At 36.4% G+C, this 12,964-nt stretch overlaps 1 protein-coding gene and 1 long non-coding RNA gene across 13 annotated transcripts in view; one reads left to right on the top strand and one right to left on the bottom strand.

The window, feature by feature from the left end:
- Window positions 1–12,374, bottom strand: part of LOC104003088 (uncharacterized) — a 35,878-nt gene extending 23,504 nt beyond the window's left edge. For all 3 annotated transcript variants that reach the window (XR_008540672.2, XR_008540671.2, XR_008540670.2), the window contains exons 1-3: window positions 10,107–12,374; window positions 7,949–8,081; window positions 7,582–7,690 (exon numbers count right to left, since the gene is read on the bottom strand). This is a non-coding gene — a long non-coding RNA (uncharacterized LOC104003088). The remainder of the gene's footprint in view (window positions 1–7,581; window positions 7,691–7,948; window positions 8,082–10,106) is intronic.
- Window positions 1–12,964, top strand: part of DLGAP1 (DLG associated protein 1) — a 964,206-nt gene that overhangs the window by 452,957 nt on the left and 498,285 nt on the right. The window lies entirely within an intron of this gene.

Genomic DNA, 12,964 nt, shown 5'->3' on the forward strand with positions numbered 1-12,964 from the left:
GTGCACAAGTGAAGATAAATACACTTATGAAATTAGCAGTTTATGGCCATTTCCAGCATCCACTTGCTGCTCCCTATCTCTTACATCTCCCTTCCCAGCCCCTCTGCCTTCCTGTATTCTCTCCCTCTATTAAAACAGCCACAGATCTGATGTCATCAGTTTTTCTTTGATGGAGACACTTTCACCCCAAATGCCACCTCTTTCAAACTTTCCCATTCAATACCTTTTATCTCTACCTGTAAAATGAAATACTTTGTTTTCTGTTTAGAGTTGAAAGAATTTCTTAGCTAGACATTAAGCAGGAATAACTACAAATGCTTTCAAGATAAATCTGTTACCTTTCAAAAAAAAAAAAAAACAATGATATTAAGCACCTGAAAAAAAGATGGGTCCAAAAAGAAATTACATCCTTGGGCTCCTGCCTTCTTTTCTCTCTTTTCTCCTATCCCTTAAATCTCAGTCAGTCACTTCCCAGTCCTGTGGCTGAGGATGCCCAGGTGATCTGGACCCATGGCCAATTCCATGGCACCTTCCCCGTCTCTACCAAGAGCAGAGGATCCAACTACAACCCGGAGGAGGCCTGTTAGAACCAACTGGGAAGCTTTTATCAAACTATTGTTTCCTCCCAGTATATTCCCCCTTCATTTTAATATGTTCCCACGAGGGGTCATGGTTCTCTAAGACTTATCCTCTACCACCCTGGTGAAGAATCAGGGCTCAAAGCTTGTTAGGGGAGGAACGGAAGGAGAGATGTTTGTGACTGTCCTGTAGCCTAGTAATCACACGGGAGCACTTCAGATGGACAATCCACATTCAACTGGCCTTGTATCAGCATCCAGAACACTCAAGATAGTGGCAACAAAGAGACACGCAGAGACTTTTCACAGACCGGGAAGGGGAGAGAGAGATAGAGACCTGGCAGTGTAGAAAGACATCAATAGATCCCTGAACTGTGGACATATTCTCTGTTGAGGGCTCAAGTATTAACAACATGCATGGACGTCAATATGACCATGCTGATTAAACAATAGTTGACCCCGGAATAATGTGGCGATTAGGAGAACCAGCCCCAAAGGGTCACAATTCTGTTTAATTTTTGACTCTCCAGAAACTAAACTACTAATAATCTACTATTGACTGGAAGCCTTACTGATAACATCGTCATTGAACACATATGTTGTATGTTATATGTAATATGTATTACATATTGTATTCTTACCATAAAGTAAGCTAGAGGGAAAAAAGTGTTATTAAGAAAATCATAAGCAAGAGAAGATATATTTCATTAACTGGAAGTGGAGTGGGTCATCATAAAGGTCTTTATCCATATCCTCACGTTGAGTAGGCTGAGGAGGGAGAAGAGATGGGTCTGGTCTTGCTGTCTCGGGGTGGCAGCAGCCGGGGAGAGGCAGAAGAAAATCTGCTTGTAAATGGACCCGTGCAGTTCAAACCTGTGTTCTTCAAAGGTCAACTGTATAGTGCATCAGAAAACCTGTTAACATAGACAGGCAGGTAGATGCTTACTAACAAAGTACAACAGAAATAGACTAAAAGTTTGGTTGCTTAAAGTAATTTAAAAGTTTCGTTGCTAAAAGTTTGGTTGCTTAATTAGGAAAGTGGTGGCAAGGTGGCATAATTTTTCCACCTCTCCAAATCACCCCATGGAAACAGAGCAACTAAGATAGCAAAAGCAAGACCTCCCAGACAACATCTCCAATAAAGCAGCGGGAAAACACATCCCTATAAACCTCCAAATATGTGTGGGTTGTAATAAACTACTGGTGAGATTAAGACCTGTACAGTGTCTTCAACACATCAGAGGAAATAAAAAGAGGACAAAGGGACTTCTGATGGCCCCAAGAGGCAGAGAAACAAAAACAGTTCACAAGTATCCACTGTAAGGCTTGGTGGGCCACTCTGGGAAGGGCAACTGAAACCCCTAGAGTCCTGCTGCCTCCAACTTGTGGGTGAAGACAAGAGAACCAGCTTGTGCTGGAGGAGCCTGTGCCCCATGGACCCTAAAGGGACCCTTAATAGCCATCTCCTCCACAGCAAAACCCCACATTGAGGAGAAACTACTGGAATAGAATCCAAATTGAGCAGGAAATAGATGATAGGAGCAAAGGAGGCAAAAGAAAGAAGACGCAGATGCAAGTGGAGGGAAGAGCAAAGAGCCAACAGATAGCAGATACATACTTGTAAACACATCCAAAAATAACAGAAAAGGCAGCTCTAAATCTCTAGAGCTAGGAAGCTATCCTGGTTCACTCTCCTAAGAGTACAAGAAAACTCATCTCACTTAAACATTAATAAAGAAAAAAATGGCCATCGAATCTACCATAAAGAAAAATGATTTGAGGAATGTAATGTCTCTGCAGACAATAAAAGCATGCCAGAAAGATTTGCAAACAAAACAGAAGAAAATTTAGCCTAATATTTTAACTCAAGCTGAAAAAAAAGATAGCAGCTTTTAAAGAACAGCATAACCCAGAATTTTAAGAACTCAAAAAGAAGCTAATTTGAAAAAACAAAGACTTCAAAAGGAGTTTATAGAAATAGAAAGATATTAAGAGTTGAAGGAAAAACTTATTCCAAAATTTTAGACTACACTAGAAGAAATAAAATAGTGAATGGACACCACAGAAAGTTCCTTAAGAAAAATAGAAAAGGAAAGAATGAATATTTTTAAAATAAAAAGATTTAAAACATACATATGAAAAAGGCATAGAAAATAGGAATAGGTGAACAAATGAACATATAATAGAAGTTCCTAAAAAAGAAAATCAATGTAATGAAAGAACAGATATCATCAATTATAATTCAAAGACTGCTTTTCTGACATAAAAATACACTTGCCCAACATTTGAAAGGACATACCTGGTAAAATTGGCCCAGAATGCACTACATATAAAAGTCTACTAAAACTATTGACCTTTAAATAAAAAGAAAAAAGGTTTTTTTTTTGGCACTAGTTAAAAAGTCAATATCCCTTATAAGAGAAGGAAAATCAGATTGTCATCAGACTTTTTGACAGCAATGCTTTATGCCAGAAGACAATGGTATAAAATATTTCAGAAATATTAAGGAAAGCAGATGTGAGCTAAAGATTTTATACCCAGCAACATTGATTTTTAAATACCATGGTCACAATTCTTAATAAACACACAAGAACTCAGGGAGTAATGTTCCTATGAGCCTTTCCTGGGGAATTTATGGAGACCAAGCCTCGGAAAACCAATATGACTAGAGAATCATCGACAATAGAACTGGCGGTGAGCATTAAGTAGACACTTTTTTGTATAACTCATAATGCCTGTAGTTTACAAGGGAGAGAGTACAAAATGTGATGGCCATTTTCTCTATATACAATTAACTGTCAAAAAATGAGGAGGGGCATAAACTGGAAAGAGAATATAAAAAGTAGAATAAGCTCTGTGATTGCCTCAAGGATATCAATGGAGAATAAAAACATATCCGTTGAAAATAGATGCCAGGGAACAGGGGAGAAAGTGAAGAAGGGGTTATTAGCTAATTTCAATTTTATTCATAGTAGGATGGGGAGAAAAGTAAAAATGGGACTAAAGGTATTATTTACAGATATTAATAAAATTATAGATTATATGAAGATGTTAATAAAAAGGGCTCAGAACAAAATAGCACAAACATTTCTAAATACAAAAAGAGGCTGGGTGCAGTGGTTCACACTTGTAATCCCAGCCCTGTGGGAGGCCGAGGTGGGAGGATTGCTTGAGCTCAGGAGTTCAAGACCAGCCTGGGCAACAAAGTGAGAACCCTATTCCCTACAAAAACATTTTTAAATTAGCCAGGCACAGTGGCATGTGCCTGTAGTCTCAGCTGTTTAGGAGGCTGAGGCAGGACAATCCCTTGAGTCCAGAAGTTTGAGGTTGCAATGAGCTATGATGGCGCCACTGCACTTTAGCCTAGATGACAGAGCGAGACCCTGTCTCAGAAAGAAAACACAAAACAAAAAGATAGTGAGAGAGAGAGAACACATGCGCACAAGCAAATAATGTAGGCAAGTGCTTCTCAGACTCTGTAGTGAAGGGCCACTTTTCCCCCCAATAATTTGTAAGCGACACTTGAAATATACAAAATCATATGCTTGAATTTAGTGGCAATATCAAATTACTTTAAATGTTTCTAAATGTGTTTTGTTGTTGTTGTTGTTGTTGTTACTTTCTATTCACAAGTCATCATAGCTTGGTAGCAAACAGTTCATGGAGCAGCCTTGATATTGACCACATAGGAAAAGAGTAGAAATGTAAGGCAATAAAGATAGAGGTAGTCACGGGTATATAGATGTGACGATGTTTGCATGCTTGTATGGACGGAAATACATGTAACAAATATGACAAAAGTGATGCCAAGCATTTGGATCCTAAAAATAAATTTACTGATTAAATTTACATTTATAAAAAGATTTCCAGATTACCTAACAAAGCAAAATCCAACACTCCAGGTTATATACATATAAACTTTTAATAATAATATATATGTTTCTTTCAGGTGGAGAAAAGTCTGTATAGTATGCTACCAATTATCTAATAAAGGAGACGGGATAAAAAAATACAAATATATATCAATTTTGTATAATTTGTATACAAATTATATACAAATATATACTAATGGACAGATAAATCACAGCATTTAAAAATAAAATATTTAAAGGTAGAGGAAGGAAATAAGATTGAGGAGACAGGGAGAAAAACTAGACTTGTTTTGTAAATTTGACTTTAGAGTCATGTAAAACTTTGCATTATTACAAAGCAAAATTCAATTTAAAATAAAGTGATTCCTGAATATCAAAAGTAAAATAAGACTATTGAGCCTGTCTGTCCAGTAGGTGGCAGAACAGCACCAAAGGGACTATTCCCAAGTGACCGTAAAACACAGTAATTTGCCTGTTTTAGCGGAATGTTATCATAATGACAAAAACAACTGCAAAGTATCTTAAGCTGATTTTTGTAATCATTTTGCTAGTGGTAGTCTTCTATTTATTCGAGACTGTTGCACATGTGTATTATGAATACAGCAAATGAATAATTATATTCATGTCAATAAAATTTGAAATTTGACAGGGAAAAGGACACTGTAAAAAAAGTCCTCTACTTGAATTTGAATAGGAAACATCATGAATTCATGATGAATATTATTTTATTAAAATACATGTTTTCTAGCTTTGTTCTCTGAAAAGACGGAACGTGCTCAACCCTTCACACACAGATAATGTTCTCTACATACCATTTTCCACTAAAAGGAATCAAAGGCTCCCTGAAGAAATAGCTGATTACAGGTCTGTGGAAGGAAGTGTACAAGACGGACCTGGAATATCATAAACTGCTTTGGTGATATCAGAACTCTGCAATTAAGTTAACTCTGCAATGAACTGAGGCACATCAAATATTAACATTCATGAATTCCTAATAATACTGTTAAAATAAAATATTATTGATCATCCTTGGAAAATGCAAGGAAACCAAAATCATTATTTTAAAAACTGGCAAATAAAAGGAAGAGATCAAACATTTTTTCTAACTTCCCTATGCATATTATTCCAAGTAACCAAGCAGTTGATGAGATGTTTCTCTTGATAAAAGTACTCCATCTAATAAATGAAGAAGGAATTTTAAAATTCTAGTATTGCCATTTTGCAACCTTTAATGAATTATTGGGTGTAGACAATGGTAATCAATGACTGCCAACATCACAAAAAAGCCACCAGACATATGCTTCTATATGGAGGTACACACCACCACCTGTGGGGTATTTTGGCCAAAAATTGAACCTCAATCTGATGATGTCCCTGGGTCTACTGTATTCAGTACTAATCCCATGTGGCTACTGAGCATTTGAAATGTGGATAGGCCAAATTGAGATGTTCTGTACACGTAAAATACACACCAGATAGCAAAAACTTAATATGAAAAAAAGATGTAAACTATCTCAATAACTTTTAATATTGACTACATACATAATATTTGTGACATATTGGGTTAAATAAAATTATATTATTAAAATTAATTTTAATTTTAATGTTTTCTTTTTTTAAATGTGTATTTTAAAATTTTAAATTATATTTGTGGCTCATATTTCTATTGTATGGTGCTGTTCTTAATTCTAACTACAACTTACAGGAAATACACTGGACAGAGGAACATGTTAAATGACACCTTACAGGAAATACACTGGACAGAGGAACATGTTAAGTGACACCAGAAGGATAGAAACAGTAAAACTCAGGCTTTAGAAAACTCTGCAACTTATATTTCTAATCCAATTTAATGGTGGAGTCAAAGTTACTAAAAATTTATAAACATGAGCACTGTAATTAATGTGTAGTGTAGTCCTAAACATCAATATCTGCAAAATCATAGATTTGATATCTCAGTTTCATTTTCACTATTGCTCAAATAATGCATAACAATAAAAAGCCTATACATTTGCATTGGCTAAAGTAATTTATCACCAGTGGTATGTGAACTGCACCATGGAAAACAGATATATTTTCAATTTTTCAATCTTTAATAATCTGAAAACTTGATTCTCTCAGTTTATTCAGATAGAGGAATACATAGTTATGATTTCTATACTATTAGCCTTTTTTACCAATATAATTAATTTTAATAATATATTTTGTTTGACATATCAAAATATAAATTTCAACATATACTAAATATAACAATTATTAATGAGAAATATTACATTCTTTTGGCTTTGTACTAAACATTTGAAATGTGCTGTACATTTTTCACTTATAGCCTATGCAATTCAAATGCTATATTTTTATTAGGAATATTTAATCTAAATAGATATCTTAAAATTTACATTTGAAAAAAATAGATTCAGATACCTAAGTTGTTACAAGCCTACGTAAAAGTTTTCAATGACTGAATTGAGTATCAATCAGTTTTAAAATTTAAATCAGTGAAATTAATTAAAATGAAATGAAAATTTAGAAACTCCATTTCTCAGTCACGCTGGCCACATTTCAAGTAGAAAGCCTTTGTTTTTAATTCACTTTGTCCTAAAGCTGCAAGTAGAATTTCTACATCTTATCAGAATAGACTTGTTTAAAATATTTTTCAATTAAAACATAATACAAAGCCACTTAGATATGTAAAATTTAAAAATTCTCCCTTTTCTCTCTTCCATCTTTACTGTTTTCCCCAAATTCAAGATCAAATTAATAAATATATTTAAAATGTTTCGAGCTTTAAAAGTTAAGTATTGAATTAGGCTTACTTAGACTTCACTTGTAATACAGTATTTCTTACATGTCTAACATAATAGGTGCTCAAAAATATTAGGTAATTTGCCTCCATTTATTAGATCAGGAATTATGTAATAGTATCTAAACTTTTACTTTTGCTTTTAGCCATTTATGAAAAAAAATCATTCCAGCTTAGCATGCTTTAATATCTTATTGGGATAAATAAATAAATAAGATTAAATATCTAAATAATTTACAGAAAGATATCTTACATTCTCTATAGCAAAACACTGATGAATACAGTGTATATATTGAAAGTAAATCTTGGTGGGTTTTTTTTTTTTACTCACGTTGCACCAAAGCGAGAGAACACTAGGGGGCAGTGTGGTTAGAGCAGAACTCTCAAGAGGCTTGGAAAGGAGCGCTGAAATCACCAACAGCTGGTGCGATAAATGGGGTCTAATAGCAAGAAAAGAATGCATTCGTTTAACTTTACTTTGTGAAGTTACGTGGACTATATGCATATTATTCACAAGGTCTTGGAAGAGACGCTTTGTTCAAACCCTGAGCCCATAAGCTTAGGGACAAGCTCTTCCTGGAAAGGTCTTTCTTACGGAATTTTCTGTCCCAAAGAAGATACAAGAGAGTAGAGCATTGCCAGAAAGTAACAATTCATAAATACTAACCCCAAGTGCCCGTATAATATTTAGTTCCTACCTCATTTTAACCTTCACTTGTATCCACCATTCCTTTTATTTTCTTCTATTCACCCAGGCTTCTTTGCAGCACAGTCATTTTAAGAATATTCTGAGAGCATCTTAGCTCTCACTCCATTTCAGCTCAGTGAATTCTAAGGCAACAAAGGTGTATTAAGTAATTAATCCATAATGCCAGCCACTACCTAAAAAAAGGATAAGGCCAAAGCTAAAAAAAAAAAAAAAAAAATCAAAAGCTAGGAAAACTTATTAACATTTTCTAAAATTACATTGTTGTTGTCTATTTTAAGGGCATGAGTAGTGACTTTATGCTACATTTTGCAAAAAGTATTGAGCATAATCTATAGACACTTAATGTATGATGATGTAAACATTTACACCTCAGACTCAGAACAGGCAGACAGCTAAGTTCTCTCGCTTTTTAAATATGCAATGAATTTTCTAATAGTCAAGTAACAAATCTATTTCTCTTTCTCTTTTAGAAAATTAGAATCTATATGTATTAAAGAGCTGTGCTCCAAATTGTGAGTCTGGCCTACTTAAATTTGAATAAATCATTCTAGAGAGTTGACATTATTTAGTTTTGAACAACTCTTGAAGTCTTTTTGGACTTTATAATTTAGCAGCAGGTGGTTCTGGTCATTTTAAAAGTCCGTAATTAATGTAACTAATCCTAGTTGGTGTTTAGTCATCTCTTCAGATCTTTTGTACCTGGAATTTCTATAGCCTATTTGCCTGAAATTGTATAAATAATAAATGGTTTGCTGTCCTCTATATAGTGGCAAGCATCCAGGTTTCTGCAACTCGAAATTTCAGCTCCTCTCAGCTTCTATCAGGTTTGAGATATTTTTAGCCCCACTCTGTCAGTCAGAATCCCATGAAAGAGAATCCCATTAAGAGAGTTGAGATGAATTTAGAGAAGGGTCTGTTTATAGAGCAGGGAGCAGGGTTAAGAAAATACAGCCAGAGAGGCCGAGGTACCCAGAGACAAGCACAGTGGGAAGCCCTCGCCACTCTAGGCCTGAAGAGTCAGATGAAGGGAAGGAACGGGGTCCCCAAGCCGATGGGCACTAGAGCTGTGGACAGGCTGCCATCGCAGAGGGACAGATTGCTGCTGAAACACCAGCACAGGAAGGAAATGGCACAGAAGGACCCAGAGCTGTCTCCCCCACCCTCGGCACCCCAGCCAGGGCCTTGCCTGGATCACCCGGTGCCAGGCAGGGAAAAGCCGAGCACTGGGGAAGGTGGCCTAGGAAAGGGAGGGTCACAGGCCACTGAACGTTCTCACTCTTAATAAACAGAGTTTTACGCTTCAAGGGGGTCTCTGTGGTTCTTCTTTCCTTATCTTTTTACTTCACTCACCACATTCTTACCAAACCAAAAGGAAAACAACAGTGGAGGGAAAGTCTTACACATGTCAGGCTTTTAGACAGAACCTTTTATTCCTCATCTCATATATCTTTTCTGCTCTATAAAAAACTAAAACTTTATCTTCTCAACATCTCGCTATGATAAGCTTTTAAGTGGGTCTTAAGCCCACTTAAAAGATGCTGCACCCTGATTTTGTTGCTGCACCCTGATTTGGGGAAGCTTGGTCAGTGATCCCATGAGAAGGGAAACTATGAGAGATTCATTCTCTCCTGAATCGCTTAGGAGGTCCCATTAAAGCCCCTGCTAAACTCGTCATCCCCAGCCTGGACCACGTTTGGTTAATTTCCAGTTTTTCCTTTCCTTGCAATAACCTGCTTGAAACTCCATCAGGGAAAATAAATAATAATTCAAATGCAAAACGCGTTGTCACTTTTATAAAATATTGCTCTCCTTGCCCCACCCTCACCCCCTCCCTTTCTCCCCTTCCTGATTTTTACTGAAAGGAGGAAAGACAAGGAAATCTCAATGGTTTCATTCTTAGCACACATTCTAAGTCTGTCATTAAATGACCGCTGATTTTGTCACATACATATGGACAAAACTCTGTAAGAAAGCAATTGATTAAAATCAATGAGAATTTGCTGCGCTGAAATGGAATCAGTGAATAAAAATTTATTCTGTTTCTTTTCTTTTTTCTAAGAGTCCTCTCCATTATTCAAAAGAAGCCTGTCTTATCCTGTTTCCAAACTCCTTTTCCTTTTCTTTCCCCTATGCTGTTGATTTCCTACCTTCTTCCCACGTGAGTCGCCGGTGCAAGAGGGGGGTTCCTGCTTGGGTACCCACATCAGTAGGTTTTGTCTCCTCATCTGCTTGTCTTCTGAAGATAAATCGTTGGCAGAACTGGAAAAAAAAAATCATGGAATGGCTTTTTTACATTTCTGCCAGGGGGAGGCTATTTTGTAATCTTTTTGCAGCCTTCCTATGCACAACCCAATCCCAAGCTGACTTGATTATCTCCTTAACTGTTAAGAGCAAAATTTAAAACTGGATTTTGTTACCTGCCCCAGGAGCAGATGCTACATTGCTGAGGTGTCTTGTGAATTGCCAGCGTTCCTTTTCTTTTACAGACAGGTCTTAAAGGTCTTCCAGGGACCCCCTATTAGCCAAATAACCTTGATAGTTATTACAGAGAAATTGTAATTCTTTTTGAAAGTATTTGTGCACTCATCCATGCCAATATTTATAGATCAGTTGATTTTTCCAGGTTGTGTAAGTTGCTAACAATGGAACTCCATTTATTTATTTATTTATTTATTTAGAGACAGGGTCTGGCTCTGTCACCAGGCTGGAGTACAGTGGCATAATCACGGCTCACTGCAGCCTCTGCCTCTCAGGCTCAAGTGATCCTCCCGCCTTAGCCTCCCCGTTAGCTGAGACTACAGTTGTGCACCACCACACCTGGCTAATTTTTGTAATTTTTGTAGAAAACAGATTTCACCATGTTGCTCAGGCTGGTCTGGAACTCCTGGACTCAAGCATTCCACCCGCCTCAGCCTCCCAAAGTGTTGGGATTACAGGCGTAAACCACCGTACCCAGCTGAGACTCCATTTAAATAGGTGGCTTTTATGTGAATTATTAATTTTGATAAAGAGAAGAGAAAAGCTGATAGATCAGTGTTTAAAAATCATTTTATGAACTAAGTTCAAAAGAACAACTAGGGCCTGCAGACTTCCCTACTTTACAAAGTAGTGGCCTGGCCAAGGATGTTCCAAACAAGAAATCTTTTCAAACGTGCTTTAAATCATTAAAATAGGGGACCAATATGAGTAAACCAATATAATGAGGCAAACTAAGTAGGAGATTTTTAATGAACATTTTCAAGGCACAGGGAAAGAAGCCACAAAGAGTAACAGCATTTTTCTGCACATACTGTCTTATGAATCTAGATTCATCTTGTTTATTGTGGAACTATGTGATTGGGTTAGCCATCAGGGGAGAGAAGTACTTTATGATATAAAAGCTCAGTCTCCAGAGATAAAAATCTCTTCAATTTGTCATTTTTCAAAATATCACAAAGAATCCATGTTTCCATGGTCTTCGATAAAGAAAGCGTGTCAAGGCAAGATATACACAAAAAAATAAGTCAAAGTGGTTAGTTACAATGGGATAAGCAACAGCTACACTGAAAAATTCTATATGTAATGCAGTTTTCTTTTTGTGTGGAAAAGAGTAAGACAAGATATGAGATTCCTGGTCTGGAGAGTGGGCGAGATATTAACATATTAAAGCAGGAATGTCTGAAACATGCATTGTGTATTTTCCGCTGTCTCAGCCCAAATCAGGCATAGCTCTGGGGAGAAGGGAGAAGGGCAATACCAACCAGAAAGTATCTCTGTGATTCTTCAGGCTGCTTGGGCAGTCAGCCTCCAGAAGAGACCCCACTCAAATCTGGGTCATCCAGGCACACTGGCCACTCACCACCTCTGCGGTGTTATTTCAAGGATGCTAACCCCAAGGTTCCCACCACTGCCACTGGCCAATATCTGAAATTCCCCTGACAAAGCTTCCTCATTAGCATAAGGTTTGGACTCCTGAAATAAACCAACCATGTCTCTTAAACTTTTCCTTGAACTCTATCCCCCCACCGGAAATACAGAGAGGAGATGAGTAAATACAAATATATAAGAATTCTATTTCATTCTAATCATTTCAATATTTATTGAAAAAGTCTGAGCAAGACATCAGTAAAAAACTATAAAATCTCAGAATGGGCTGGTGCTTTAGAGATACAAGAAATGAGGTCTTTTGTTTTTTGTTTTTTTATATTAATATTCACTTTATTAGAAATTAAAACAAATTTTTAAAAATTTTGAAAAATTACCTATAAAGTTTTATGCTGATTACCTGGGTGACAAAATTATCTATACACCAAACCCCTGTGACACACAATTTACTCATGTAACAAACCTGCTCATGTACCCCTTGAACCTAAAATAAAAGTTGGAAAGGAAAACTAATAATAAACTCCATTAAATCTTCACATAAATAACATACATTTTAGAAAAAAATAACCATTTTGCCAAAAAAAATTGAGTGGTTTTATTTTACATTTTTATAACTAATAACTGGTTTAATAGAAGGCAGCTAAATTCCTATATCTGCCTCTTTATTCACTCTGTTGCATGTACTATGTTGTCTTGGTCAAACTGTAGAAGGCAAATCTGGCTTTACATACGTATATAATGTGAGAAAGGAGGAGTATTTAATAGCACATATATTTCTGGTTATTCTTTTTTTAATACTTAACCAAAACTCAACAAGTAGTAATTTCTTTTTATTATTATTATTATACTTTAAGTTTTAGGGTACATGTGCACAACGTGCAGGTTTGTTACATATGTATACATGTGCCATGTTGGTGTGTTGTACCCATTAACTCGTCATTTAGCATTAGGTATAACTCCTAATGCTATCCCTCCCCCCTTCCCCACCCCACAACAGTTCCCGGTGTGTGATGTTCCCCTTCCTGTGTCCATGTGTTCTCATTGTTCGATTCCCACCTATGAGTGAGAACATGTGGTGTTTGGTTTTTTTGTCCTTGCGATAGTTTGCTGAGAATGATGGTTTCCAGCTTCATCCATGTCC

This window comes from Pan troglodytes, chromosome 17, assembly GCF_028858775.2.
Source record: "Pan troglodytes isolate AG18354 chromosome 17, NHGRI_mPanTro3-v2.0_pri, whole genome shotgun sequence".
Taxonomy (NCBI): domain Eukaryota; kingdom Metazoa; phylum Chordata; class Mammalia; order Primates; family Hominidae; genus Pan; species Pan troglodytes.